Genomic DNA, 13206 nt, shown 5'->3' on the forward strand with positions numbered 1-13206 from the left:
ATTAGCGATGAATCCGGAGAATTCTGAAAATTCGCTCGATAAACATCGTGGGATGGTGCGGTTTTAGTGGGTGGCCATTATCTCGAAAGGTGGCTAAACCACAGCACGATAAAAAGTAAAAAACTTTCTCCACCGGGTGCGGTCGGAGATGAATTCGCTGTGATTGATTCTATTATTGTGATGGCGGAAAACTTCAGCAGGCACCGGCATCCCTTATAGGTCACGTCACATTTCCCGTTGCGATGTTTGTTGGTTTGCTTATGAAATACGACGCATGAAAATTGTGTGGATCCTGTTGTTGAGTGGCTGAGTTTGGGTTGGAAGGAGTAGAAGCTGGTTCTGAAATTAAATTATATCCTAACTTCTATACGTAGATATCAAGAATGAATTTTCAAAACGACGTATCTGCTTTTGTAACCAATGATTCAAGCATAAATTTGTCAAAATCTTTGCTCGCCCACGCAAACTAACACCACCACCAGTTAGGGTAAAGTTTCCCCAACATGAGCTAAGATTTTCGACAAATTTATAATTGATTCTTTGTTTGCAAAAGCCTCCCTTGAAATGTTTGCCTCCACAGAATTGATGATGAAGCTAAAAATAAACCAACCGCTGCCAATACGATATGCTCGGCAAATATTCATTTGTTTGAGATTCAAACGGGTGAGCAGATTACAGGACGAGGTTAATCTTCAAAATTGGGCACGCTTCATGAGTGCGAAACAATGTGGAAACAATTTGGGAGAAGTACAATAGCAGCACTGTACCTAAATATTTCCCAAATATCTCATTTTGTGTCAGTTAATAAGATGTTTGACACCCGAAATATCGGTAACATTAGGGAATATACATCAATTACGTAGCTTTTGAGAGGAGAGGGGGCGAGGGTTCAGAAGTTGTGAGCGGCCATGTATTGGATACAGCAAAATGCGCTATGATGAGGGAGGGGGTCAAATTTATGGATGGTCCATGAGAATTTCTCACAACTTTCATGTGATCTCATCATAAAGAATCGCACCACAAAATCACATAAACCTTATGTGTCCAATTAAATGTATGTGATTTATTATCAATGCTGTGGAGTCGGAGTTGGAAATGTTGGATCTCCACGTGCTTCATCCGCTTCTGCTTGCGAGATTCCGTTGTCAACGCAATGCATGGTTGATTGTCTTCATAGACCTTCAGCGGTTTTTTGATATCACAACCAATCGATCGAAGTAAGTTGGCTCACAGCTAGTCAAACAGATTAGCTCACATCTAGTCAAGCAGAGTACCATCAATTCCACTTCTGTAGTCGACAGGGTAATCGACGATTGTTTCCTCGTTTGTTTCTTGTTTCTCAAAATTCTAACAATCCCATGTACATAATAGTTAAAAATGTTTAAAATATTTGCAGCACGTAAATTTTCAAATAAAAAACTGCTATTATTTTGAAAAAATTTACCTGGTGTCTCACTTTCCGGCAGGTGGTTCCAAAAATTTAATATTTTGTTATCGTAAAATTAAACATATTTGTAGTTCTTTGGCGGTTGTTTCAGCTCAATTGATCATAAATTAACAAAGTTACATCATGTCACAGTTACCATTTTGTATGAAAATCGGCATGCGCTGCTATTTTATCGAACACATGCGTATACATTCTGCTGGATGATCATCACACCTCTCTTCCGATCACGTTGAATGTTCAAACCGAGAAAGCTTCGAACATCCTACAGGTCCCTTATCTCGAACTCAGGCGACAGCTTTTGCTTTAGCTCGTTTATCGTCTTCTCAGAATTCCCAATGATAAGGATGTCATCGACATAAATCACTACACCCAACCGGGGGATGTAAGATTCGCTTACAATTATGTGGGATTCATCATCAGAGGATGTTAGTGGAGACCGCATGAACCGATGATGCAAAATACCGAGCTGCGGTCCAATGTAAGAAAACGTGAAGTGTATTAGTGTGTGAAATTAATCATGTCGATAAAAAAAAGTGCTGACTGGGGATTCGCGACACCACGAACGTTGCGATTATCAGACCTGTGCATTATCCAATGCTCTCTTCATGCTTTGGGATATGAATAGGCTAAAAACAAACCAGAAGCGCTCATTTCATCGCATACTCGACTTCGTTTGCTTTTTCTGCTGGAGAGAATCGAGGCAAGTGTGTGCGTTATACATAACAATCAAGGCAAATGCTTGCTTGTTTAGGTGAAAGCATTTACAGAACACAGAATAAAAAAAGATTAAAAATCATTGCATCGTCTGTAAGGTCAACTTTTAACATTCGCTGCGATGTTCATGAACAGAGGATGATAGGAAGTGGAACTAACATTCATTGTAATAATTTTTTGGTTTGCGTGTCACTGACGGTTGAGCAAGAACCGGTTAGTGATGCTTTTCCGCTCAAACATCTCATGCATAGGTACTGTCCCAAATCTCGTTGGGACTATTTTTTTCACATATTCAAGGTGGCTATCTGCCACACCTTGAATCAACACAGAATGACACTTATTATCCTGCCAGTTTCGACCACCCTTTTTCACTTCGTTCGCTGGTATAACCAACAATCAATACGAAACTATCGATTTTAAATTGGCTCACTACTTGACTAGCCTATTGGTCCCAAGCAAATCGATTAACGTACCCCATTCTAGTCGAAATTATAGAACTACACAATGTTTGTTTTGATTTGCCATGAAAGTTTGACAGATAAAATGAGGAGTTCGTGGATTTTCCTATGTTTCGAGGGGTGCATCGATTAGCTTGGGACCGAAGATAGTACCAGAGCTGAGCCATTGGTAAGCGTGATTACCTCTCACCCCAGCAGGCCTGGGTTCAATCCCAGTCGGCGCACAGTGGTGCCAAGGGTATCAAAACACGCGCTTTTTTATTTACGCTGAAATGGTTGAGTAAAGGTACTAGGTGTCTTCTGAGAAGTTTCTCGGGTTACAACACTCCTTCTTATGGTAAAAGGAAATTAAAGATTAATCCACCTAAAAGTGAGATGCAAAATTTATTTTTTAATATGATAAGATACAAAATAATTGTGTTCGACAAAGCTGTAGAAAACATTACTGTGAACAACTTTGCTCAAGACTATAACTTTCTAGCTCTTATAACTGCTGAGATATAAAGGTTATATTGGTTATATAAGATGTTAGAAATAGAAAATTACATATCTTTTCAGAAGACTGCAAATTGCTATCATTAATATTTTTTTCCTTGATTTGTTTTCCGTCGATCTTGTTTTCCGTGCTGAGCACCAATGCTACCGACGCCAGGAAGGCAGCTCCCACACCTGGACCCTACACCTATCGACCCATCAACTCATGAACCGGAAACCAACGGCTTTACTTCCCTTCCGAAGGAAGGCGTGATCAGAGATGTTATGCCTCAGAACATCCCGGCGGCGCCGACTGGGATTGAACCCAGGCCTGCTAGGGTGAGAGGTAATCACGCTTACCACTACACCACCGGCGCCGCTGTCATTAATATTTGAAAAGTTAGTTACATTTTTTGGTTGAAAATTACCCAATTTCCAATACCAATAACTGCTAAACGGACAAAAACGAGCAGGCCTTTCTTTGGACAATTGAAAGTACAAGAAAATGCAATGAAATGGTGAAGGAACCAGACCGCCCCCACTTGACCCTTAACCGAAATACTTGCATTAAAACTTGTCACTTTTCAGAATTTGAAATGGCGATTTGGTGAAACCACGGGACTGTTATCGAGTAGGTGTGAAAAGAGGCATACAAATGGATAACCAAGCAACCGGGGTTATTTCTAGTGACTAACAAAATGACTCAGGATCAAAACCAGACCACCCCCAAACGACCCTTGACTGAATCGGTTATGTACTTTAAACATTTTTCGGTTTTGTCAATAAACAATACCAACATCATTCATGTTTAATGTTTATTGATCTAAACATACTTATTAGTTTTCTGAATCGTTCCTTCAATTTCTGTTATTAACTATTTTCTACAATAGTGGCCTGGATGATAGATTAACTCACTAATGTAATGAAGCTTGGGTTTTAACCCATGATCTTCTACTCATGAAGCAAAAACGGTTGATCTATAGCCACCGTTCCCCTTACATTACCACAATCTACGACCGACTTAACAAAAGTCTATTTAAATGAAGCAAGGTCTCTGAAAGCAGCCAACAATGTCTTCCAAACTAGATCACGCAGATCACTTTTCCAAAATTCATGGTTTATACAATTCAAATATTGGTTATTAACATTGGCGTAGCTACTGGGGGTGCCAAGGGGGCCAGGCACCCTCCAGAATTATCTAGCCCCCCTCTCCAGAACTTTTGGTGTCTTTTTTTTTTTATTCACCGGTATTTTTTCAAGCCTGTCAAGTTCGATGTTACCAATCTTTTTTTTTTAAGTCCTTTATGATGACTACTTTTCTTACGTTCTAGACTAGAAGAAATAATTTTGATAAATCAAATGAAATCGATATTTAATCGATGGCATAATAAGACGTCTACAAATTTGTAATGAGCCCAGGGATTTTTCTTTAACGTCTGGGAACTTCGTAAAACTTCAAGGACTTCTAAGAAGTTCAGGGAACATCGTAGAAATTGAGGAAACTTATTATTAATTTCGGGAACTTCATAGATCTAGAGAAATAATTCTAGAAACAAGAAACTTGAAAAGTTCTGAAAACTGCGTAGAAGTGGCAAATTTATTTGAGTTTGAGAAGCTTCGAAGAAGTTAGGGGATCAATATTTTATTTCAGGGAAGCTCGTTATTGATCGGGAACCTGTATATAATTTCAGGGAACTTTTTTGAAGCCTCATGGTCTTGGAATAGTCGTGGAAATTACGTACAAATGCAAAAAAAATCGTTCGTGGAACTTCGCGGAAAATCATCGCGAAACGCATGAGCACAGACAAACAGACATAACTCATTGAATATTTTTCAATATAAAACATCGTCGCTAAAACACTACCGCCATCTGTTGAGTATACTGTGATGGGAAGTACGCTGAATAGATGGCGGTAGTGTGTAAATGTAAAACGCAAAAGAATTGACTATGCGCGCCACAGGTAGCGGTACTACCAACTTAAAAACATTAAAATTGACCATTAAATGCGTGAGCGATGAACAACTTGCGAGTGTTATGTCTGTCTGTGTGGTATAAGTATAGCAAACTTTGTTGAAGTTTTGCGAATTTCTTAGCATTTTGAGGAGCTGCGTAAAACTTCATATAAGTGTACGTAATTTTGAATAAGTTCAGGTAGTTTTGTAGAAGATCTAAAGATAGTTCAATAAACTTCTAGGAACTTCAGGGATCCTCGCTTCAATATAGGGAACTTCGTTGCAGTTTATCAGAGATCTTAATTCGGAAAAGCTTCATGAACTTCTTGGGGGTTTTGAGAACTTCGTTAAATTTCAAGGAACTTTCCAGATGTTCAAGAATATTTGTAGATGATAGGTGTCTTTCTTATTCAATTTTAATAAAAAATCTGAATTTTATCTATCGCGTAAAATCTCCCTACGTTTAATTTTGAGCTATACTTGGCATAAACAGCAAAATTGTTTACAAGCTTAAATTTACACGCAATATCGAGTAAATTTATGCCAAATCCAGCGTTAATTTTATGTGCGCTATATCTCGCAGAAATTTAAATTAATTTTTTGAACGGTGTAGCATACAATATCAACATCAAACAAAAGATCATAGGACTGCAACGATTGATGTTATTACCATTCAAATATCATGTTTTACTAAACTAAGTCACAATGATTCCGAATTATTTAATAAATTGCGGTAGAATGTTTCAAATATCATGAAATTCCGGGTTTTTCGAAAAATTTCCAGAGATTTTGAATGAAATTGCCTACATTTAGGCGCAACTGTGCATTTAAGTCATCTTTTTTTTGGCATTTCTATTGAAAAAACTTTTCACACAATGGTTTTAGCATCTGAATCGGATACATGGAACCCACGTTTAATGAAAACAGTTACAAAAATTCACTGCGAAGCCATTTGAGGGTTGATCAATTCCACCCCATATCGATAATTTCAAATTTAAGATTTCGGAAATTTTCTAAAAAATAAATAAATCATACAGGAAGAGCCCTCATAGCTACTGATTGAAATACCATTAGTTTTCAGCTTATTTTTTTGTAGAGTTTATTTGTTTACGTTAAATAGTAATCAATTTATCCCTGGATTACGGTATTCAAATTTTTTTCAGCTAATTGAATCTGATTGAATCTTGAATGATGAATCTAGATTTTATGGACATGTTTTTACATTCTCTATAGGGAAGACCCGTGCCTTGGTGATTTAGCTATCTTTTCAAGAATTAACTTTGCAGCAGCTGAATTTCAGGCTTTAATTTTAACATATATGTATATATTTCTTTCTTTTCGATGAAATTTATTCCCGGAATTCAGGTACAGGATAGTTTGAATACCTTAGCACACGAAAAAATCCGTGCTGTTTGTATATATTTTTCTATTAAATATAACAAGAACACTGAAAAAGTAAATAATTAATTGGTTCCAAATGGGTATGACCAAAACTAACTTCATTTAAAATTAAAAAAAAAAATCAAAGTGATTTTGTAAAAATAAATTCTATTATTATCTAGTTAAAAACAGGAACACAATCATTCAAGTTTCCAGTTCATTTCTTTCGATTAGAATTAAAGTTAAATCTTGGTTGACTCCGAATGTTAGTAAGTCCGATGCATCAAATAAAAAATTGTTCTGAATAAATGCTTTATTACTTTCTTTCCTCTTCAAATATCAGAATCATGATAAATTATAATTATCAATATTTTTGTCCTAAATGTATGCAATTTATTCTGTGTACATTTTACCATGTTTCAAATTCAAACTACTAGAATTTAATTTTGGTTCCTATATCTGAGATTTAACTGATGATGAAATATTCATAATATAAAAAAAAAACTAGTTACAAAATTCATGGAATTACCTAACTTTAAGCATTTTCTTAAGTTTGAGATGCCTAAATTTATGACATGCGGATGCTATGTGATTTCATTACAAAAAGAATGAAAAAATGATCATTGTTTGATCAAATTCAGTAAACTTTTAAAACTTCCCCGATCGAGGTCCCAATCATGGCTATGAAAAAAAAAACAAATTTATTGTTTCACCATTAAAATAAAAGTAAGCCCCAATGTCATATTATTGGTCACAGCAAAAATGTACCCAAAAACAAGCATCTTCGCGAGCTTTTATTTAACCGTAGTCTAGCAAAACTAAAAAAAAATCAACAGGTCCTCCCTAGGCTCCCTCCAGAAAAAAAGTAAAGGGTTGTGTCCTAGACACGACCGCAGTATGACGTAGAACCACACAAAATTGATGTTTTTCATGCATTTTTGACTATTATACTTTATCTTAAAATTTTCAAGTATTTCAATGTTTCGTTATGGTTGACTCAAAACAATTTACACATTTTTATTGGCAAATATCCATGTGAAATTCCACATGACTTTCATTTGACCACACATAAACAGAATCCACTCAGAAGTACACATGAAATTTACACGCAAATGAATAGTATGTGTGGTCGCATGGTTTTTATATGTACATATTTTAAGTATGTGGCCGACACATAGATATTGATTTTTTAGGAGCGGTATTTGAGGGGTGGGGGGGGGGGGGGGGTTAGGAAAAGTTGTTGATGAGTGGGGGAGGGGTTAGGAAAGGTTGTTGATGAGTGGTGGTGGGGGGTAAGGAGAGGTTGTTGAGGGAGGGGAGAGATTGTTGTGAAGGGGGAGGGAGAGAGGTTGTTGTGAAAGGGGAATCATTATTGTGATCACGCCGTGGTCCACCTTTAGCCGCTGATTTGGTCCTGCTTACTGCAGGACTTTTGGTAAAACTTGGTTTTACTAATGATTGTGGTTTGTTTAAAATTTATTTCCCGGAAAAAAGGGATCGTCAAAGTCTGTCTCGCTTTCGGGTTATTGTTGAGGGGGGGTTAGGAGAGGTATTTGAGGGGGGGGGGGGTTAGGAGTGGTATTTGAGGGGGGTAGGGGGGTTTGATGGTGGGGAGAGGGGTAGGAGAGGTTTGATGGTGGGGGGGGGGGTAGGAGAGGTTGTTGCTTTTCCTCATCGTGGTCACGCCGTGATCCACCTTAAGCCGCTGATTTGGTCCTGCTTGCTGCAGGACCAAGCGCCACGCCGTCCGAAGCGTTAATGAGCAGTGGTTGTTAGTTTAAATGATCTTTATTTTAGTTTAACTTGGACGATTACCATATAAATTTTTACTAAGTGATTTAATGATTTCTTCATCTTTAGGTATGGGCAAAATTCAAAATTTGTTTTACAGAATTAGTCCTAGACTTAGTACACGGTCGACCACCTTGGTGGGATTGGTTTGTTTTGTTTTTAGAATTTGAAGAGAAACTACTTAATACTACTATTTACAGCTTAAAACTAACCTACTCTACTATATACACTTAACCTACTATGTACAAATTGCTTATTAAAGCATGTTCAGAAAGATTGCATTTTTGAATAAATTTAGTTGTCATATCATCAATTTTGGAATCTACTTTGGGAATTTCTGCCTCTTGATGGAGGTCTGCTATTCTTGTGTCGAATGGACGATCTAGGATCATCCTCAACACTCTATTCTGTGCAACTTGGATTTTGTTCCTGTGGGTCTGAGCGCACGATTCCCACACCGGGGCGGCATAGAAGATCGCGGGGGCTATGATTTGTTTGTAAACAGCCAGTTTGTTTTGCCTTGAGAGGCGGGATCTGCGGCAAATGAGCGGATACAAACACCTAACCAAGGCGGAGCACTTAACTAGGGTTTTCTCTATGTGCGAGCGGAACAGGAGCTTCTCATCGAACAACATCCCGAGATAAGTAACATCAGTGGACCACTCGACCCTTGTACCATCCATTATTACGGTACAGGAGGGAGACGGTTTAAGTTTTAATGATTGTCTGTGAAGGAACATGATCGCTTGGGTTTTCGAGGCGTTGATTTTGATTTTCCACGTGGTGGCATAATCAGTAAAGGTGTCAAGGCATCGTTGGAGCTTGTTCGTAATTTCACGAGGTATCCTACCCTTGACAGCTATCGCGGTGTCATCTGCAAACAGAAAGAACACGCAACCGTCTCCTAGAGGAGGGATGTCCGACGTGTAGATGCTGTAAAGCAGTGGTCCCAGCAGACTCCCTTGTGGAACACCTGCTGGGATCGGAAATTGTCCCGAAAGGGAACTATTCAACGACACCCTGAACGACCTTTGCTGGAGATAGTTACGGGTGATTTTCACAAGGTATGGTGGAAAGTTGGAGTTACAAAGCTTGTATATAAGTCCGTCGTGCCAGACATTGTCAAACGCCTTTTCGACGTCTAACAAGGCCATGGCTGTGGACTTGGATACAGCTTTGTTACTCCGGATGTTATTCATCACCCGCACTAGCTGATGATTGGTGGAATGCCCCTTACGGAACCCGAACTGTTCCGGAAGAAGAATGTCATGTTCCTCCACAAACTTGTTTAGTCGGCTGAGGATCAATTTTTCGAACAGCTTGCTCAGCGCTGAGAGCAGGCTAATCGGTCTGTAGCTTGACGGTAGTGAAGGGTCTTTCCCAGGTTTGCGGATCGGGATGATTTTTGCCACCTTCCAGATGCTTGGAAAGTAGTGCAGCTCCAAGCATCTGTTGAAGGTGGCAGCTAGCAGCGAGTGCACCCTCGGGCTGAGATTTTTCAACGCTAGGTTGAATATTCCGTCAAACCCGGGAGCCTTCATGTTCTTACTGTATTTCAGCGCTGAGCAAATTTGTTCCTCTGTAATCCGTTTTTCTGGAGGGACGGCACAAGGGGAGGCATCTAACGTCAGGACGCACTGCGCAACCTGGTTCTCGAGTGGACTTGGGATTTTAGAGCCAAGCAAATGCGACTGGGCAATGTGCTCCCCAATCGCATTGGCCTTCTCTTCGTTGGTGATAAGCCGTTCGTCATTGACTCTAAGTGGTGGAATGGGCTTGGGGTGAGACTTCAGCACCTTGGCAACCTTCCAGAATGGTCTGGAACGGTCGTCCAGGTTCTGAACGAGCCGCCCGAAACTCTCGTTCCGGATTGAGACCATTCTGGAAGCGATCTGCCGATTCAGATCGACCATTTCGTATTTACGCTGCAGATCCCCAGTCCGCTGAAACTGGCGTCTACGAACATTTCTGAGCCGAATCAAGAGTTTGGTGTGGGAATCAATTGCTTGAAACTTACCCCTCACAGGAACTCGTCGAACGCACTCTTCGTCAGCCACGGATATGGCTTGATGGAGACCCTCCAGGGCCCGGTCGATGTCATCCACTGTGTCGAGCGGTGGGTTGTCGTCGATGTGGCGGTCGACCACGCGTCGAAACTGAACCCAGTTGACTCGATGGTAGTCCTTCCGCTGGCACGGTGCAGGGGCCACGTTGTAGCCCAGCTCGGTCAGCACCGGTTGGTGGTCCGAACTCAGGTCGTTGACGGCAACCGGCTTGGCTAATCTGGTGTTTGCCAAGAACAGGTCCAGCGTCGATGGGTTGCCCGTCGGTGATGTGAAGGTTGGTTCGTCCGGAAACCAGACGGAATAGAGACCATGCTGGGAATGGTCGAATAGCAGGCGGCCGTTCTGGTTCTGCTGGTAGTTCCGCCAGGCCTCGTGCCGGGCGTTCAGGTCCCCTCCGATTACAAAGCGGGCATTGGTGTGGGTTATGATGGCAAGGTCGTTCTTGAACTGCTGTGCTGTACCATTGCTAACGGTACATTGCCGGGGGCAGTAGGCGGCGATGAACCGGACGTTTCCGGTCGATGTTTCCACCTCTATGCCAACGGCCTCGATGATGGAAGTGCGGTAGTGGGGTAGGGTGCAGTACTTGATGCCTTTCTTGATGATGACCGCGACACCGCCCCCCCTGGAGCTGGTGCGATCAAGCCGGACAATGCTGTGGTCGGGCAGCCAGAAGCTGTCACCGGTCTTGAGGTGAGTCTCGGTGAGAAGGCCCACGTCGATGTCGTGCTTGCGGAGGAAGTCTGCAAGCTCAATGTTTTTCGCCCCTACGGAGCGAGCGTTCCAGTTGGCGATCTTTATGGGTTCACGGTCCATAATTAGCGACGAAGGAGATGATAGCTTGGAGCTGTTGTGTTCTTGTTGCGCAGGTGCGCTTGATGATGATGGCCTGGGCCAACAGTGTGACGATCTCATCCGTTGACAGCGGAGAATCGTCTGTAGCTTCACCGGTTGTACCGGCCAATCCCGGAGCAGGGGGATCCGTCGATGGGCCGGAGGCTTGACTGGGTACTGCAGCGGCAGCCGACTGGGCAGCAGCCAACTGTTGGTTGAGCGGGAGCGGCGCCAACACTGGAATTGGCCGTGGTTGGACCGGTGATAACGGAGGAAAGTTCTGCGCGTTGTTTTCCGGGACCTTCTTGCGACCGGGCTGGTTGTTGGACGAGGCCTTCTTCCGGATCTCGGCGTATTCGGCCCGCTTCGGACAGGCCTTACTCGTGGCCTTGTGGGCAGCACCGCAGTTGGCGCATGTGGGAGCGGCTTCCTCGATGCTGTCGCAGTCGTCGATCTTGTGGTTTTTGCCGCATTTGATGCAGCGGCTGGCCATGCGGCAGTTCCTGGTGCCGTGTCCGAACAATAGGCAGTTCGAGCACTGAGTGACGCCACGGTGGGTTGGCTTATACCGCTCCCACTTCACTACGATGTGGAACAGTGTGCGTGTCGTATGGAGATCCTTCACGGTTGTGGAGTTCTTCTGCAGATGGACCAAGTAGAGCTGGTCACGATACTTGATGGCCTTGCTGCGGGTCATCTTGTGGATTTCGACAACGGCTGTGGCAAGTGGCAACTTAACTTTTTTAGGCACCGTCTCAGGGTCCGACTGCGGCTGGGCTCCGTTCTGCAGGGCGGAGAACGGATTGTTGCTCAGCAGCTTTTTTGCTGCCGATGCGGTGGCGCTGATGTCTTCAGGTCTGGGTCGTTTAGTTCCGGGAGGCCCCGGCTGCGGGTCCGCAACGCCTGTCGGGACGGGCAATGGGGTTTTCTTCTGCTTCTTCTGAGCTGGCTCGGTGGTCGCGCCGTCTCCTGGGAGAGTCTGTTTTCCCGGTAAGCCGGCACTCGCGTTACCGCGCGATTTCTTACCCATGGCTGGGTCAGCGAGAGCGTCACTATACAACGCGGAGCTAATTCGACTTGCGAACGAACGAACGAAACTAGAGAGAATTCAAATCGACTGAACTGCTCAACAGTCTGGCAGCGAATGATGGCATGATGAGCAGTGGCATGAGAGCAGCGCTGATTTATATCTTTTCAGGTTCAAGCAGAATGATGTGCAACCAAGTGGTATTCGTTTATGATGACTGGGTTTGGGAAAAAGGCTTATTTCATGAAATCAGTGATAAAATTATCATTTGTACATTTTCAAAAGTTTAATTACAAAAAAATTGGAAAAATATTTATATCAACAGGTTCGTAATGTAATATCCTATCGATTGGCGTATTTGGATTTTAATTTCTTCTATAAATGACAAAGTTACAAGCGTTCAAAACCTAACACTCCTTCACCACACATATTTTTTGACTTGCACCCCAGTATAGTCGACAAAGACGTAGTTCTACGTCAAAAATTCTAGCTACACAATGGTTATTAACTCTGCGCTTTATGCTCAATGCGAAGATCGGCTCCGACAACACGGACTATGGCAATGGGTCTGGGTTCAATCCCAGCCGAGGTCGGTGGGATTTTTCTGAGGCATAAAAATCTCTGGTCACGTCTTCCTTCGGAAGGGAAGTAAAGCCGTTGGTCCCGGCCCCATGTGTGTTGAATGGGTACGATATCCTACGCAGGTGTGGAAGCTGCCTTCCTACACATTCGATTGCCGTCAATGGATGGCAATCGATGTCCGTCGGTGATTGGCACTAGATTGCGGAACAGAGACCGACGTAAAATAAAGGAAAAAAAAACACGGACTATGAGCGTGTCATGGGACGCCATGGTCTCGGCGAAATGAGCGAGAACGGTGAGCTGTTTGCAGAATTTTGTGGCAATAACGACATGGTGATCGGGGGCTCGCTCTTCCCCCATCGGCCAGTGCACAAAGTCACGTGGGTTTCCCGTGATGGACATACCGAAAATCAGATCGACCACATCTGCATCAGCCGAAAATGGAGACGAAGCCTTCTTGATGTTCGGAATAAACGCAGC

Source organism: Ochlerotatus camptorhynchus, unplaced genomic scaffold, assembly GCF_037179485.1.
Source record: "Ochlerotatus camptorhynchus isolate MF236.1 unplaced genomic scaffold, CSIRO-AGI_Acam_v1.1 ptg000143l, whole genome shotgun sequence".
Taxonomy (NCBI): Eukaryota; Metazoa; Arthropoda; class Insecta; order Diptera; family Culicidae; genus Ochlerotatus; species Ochlerotatus camptorhynchus.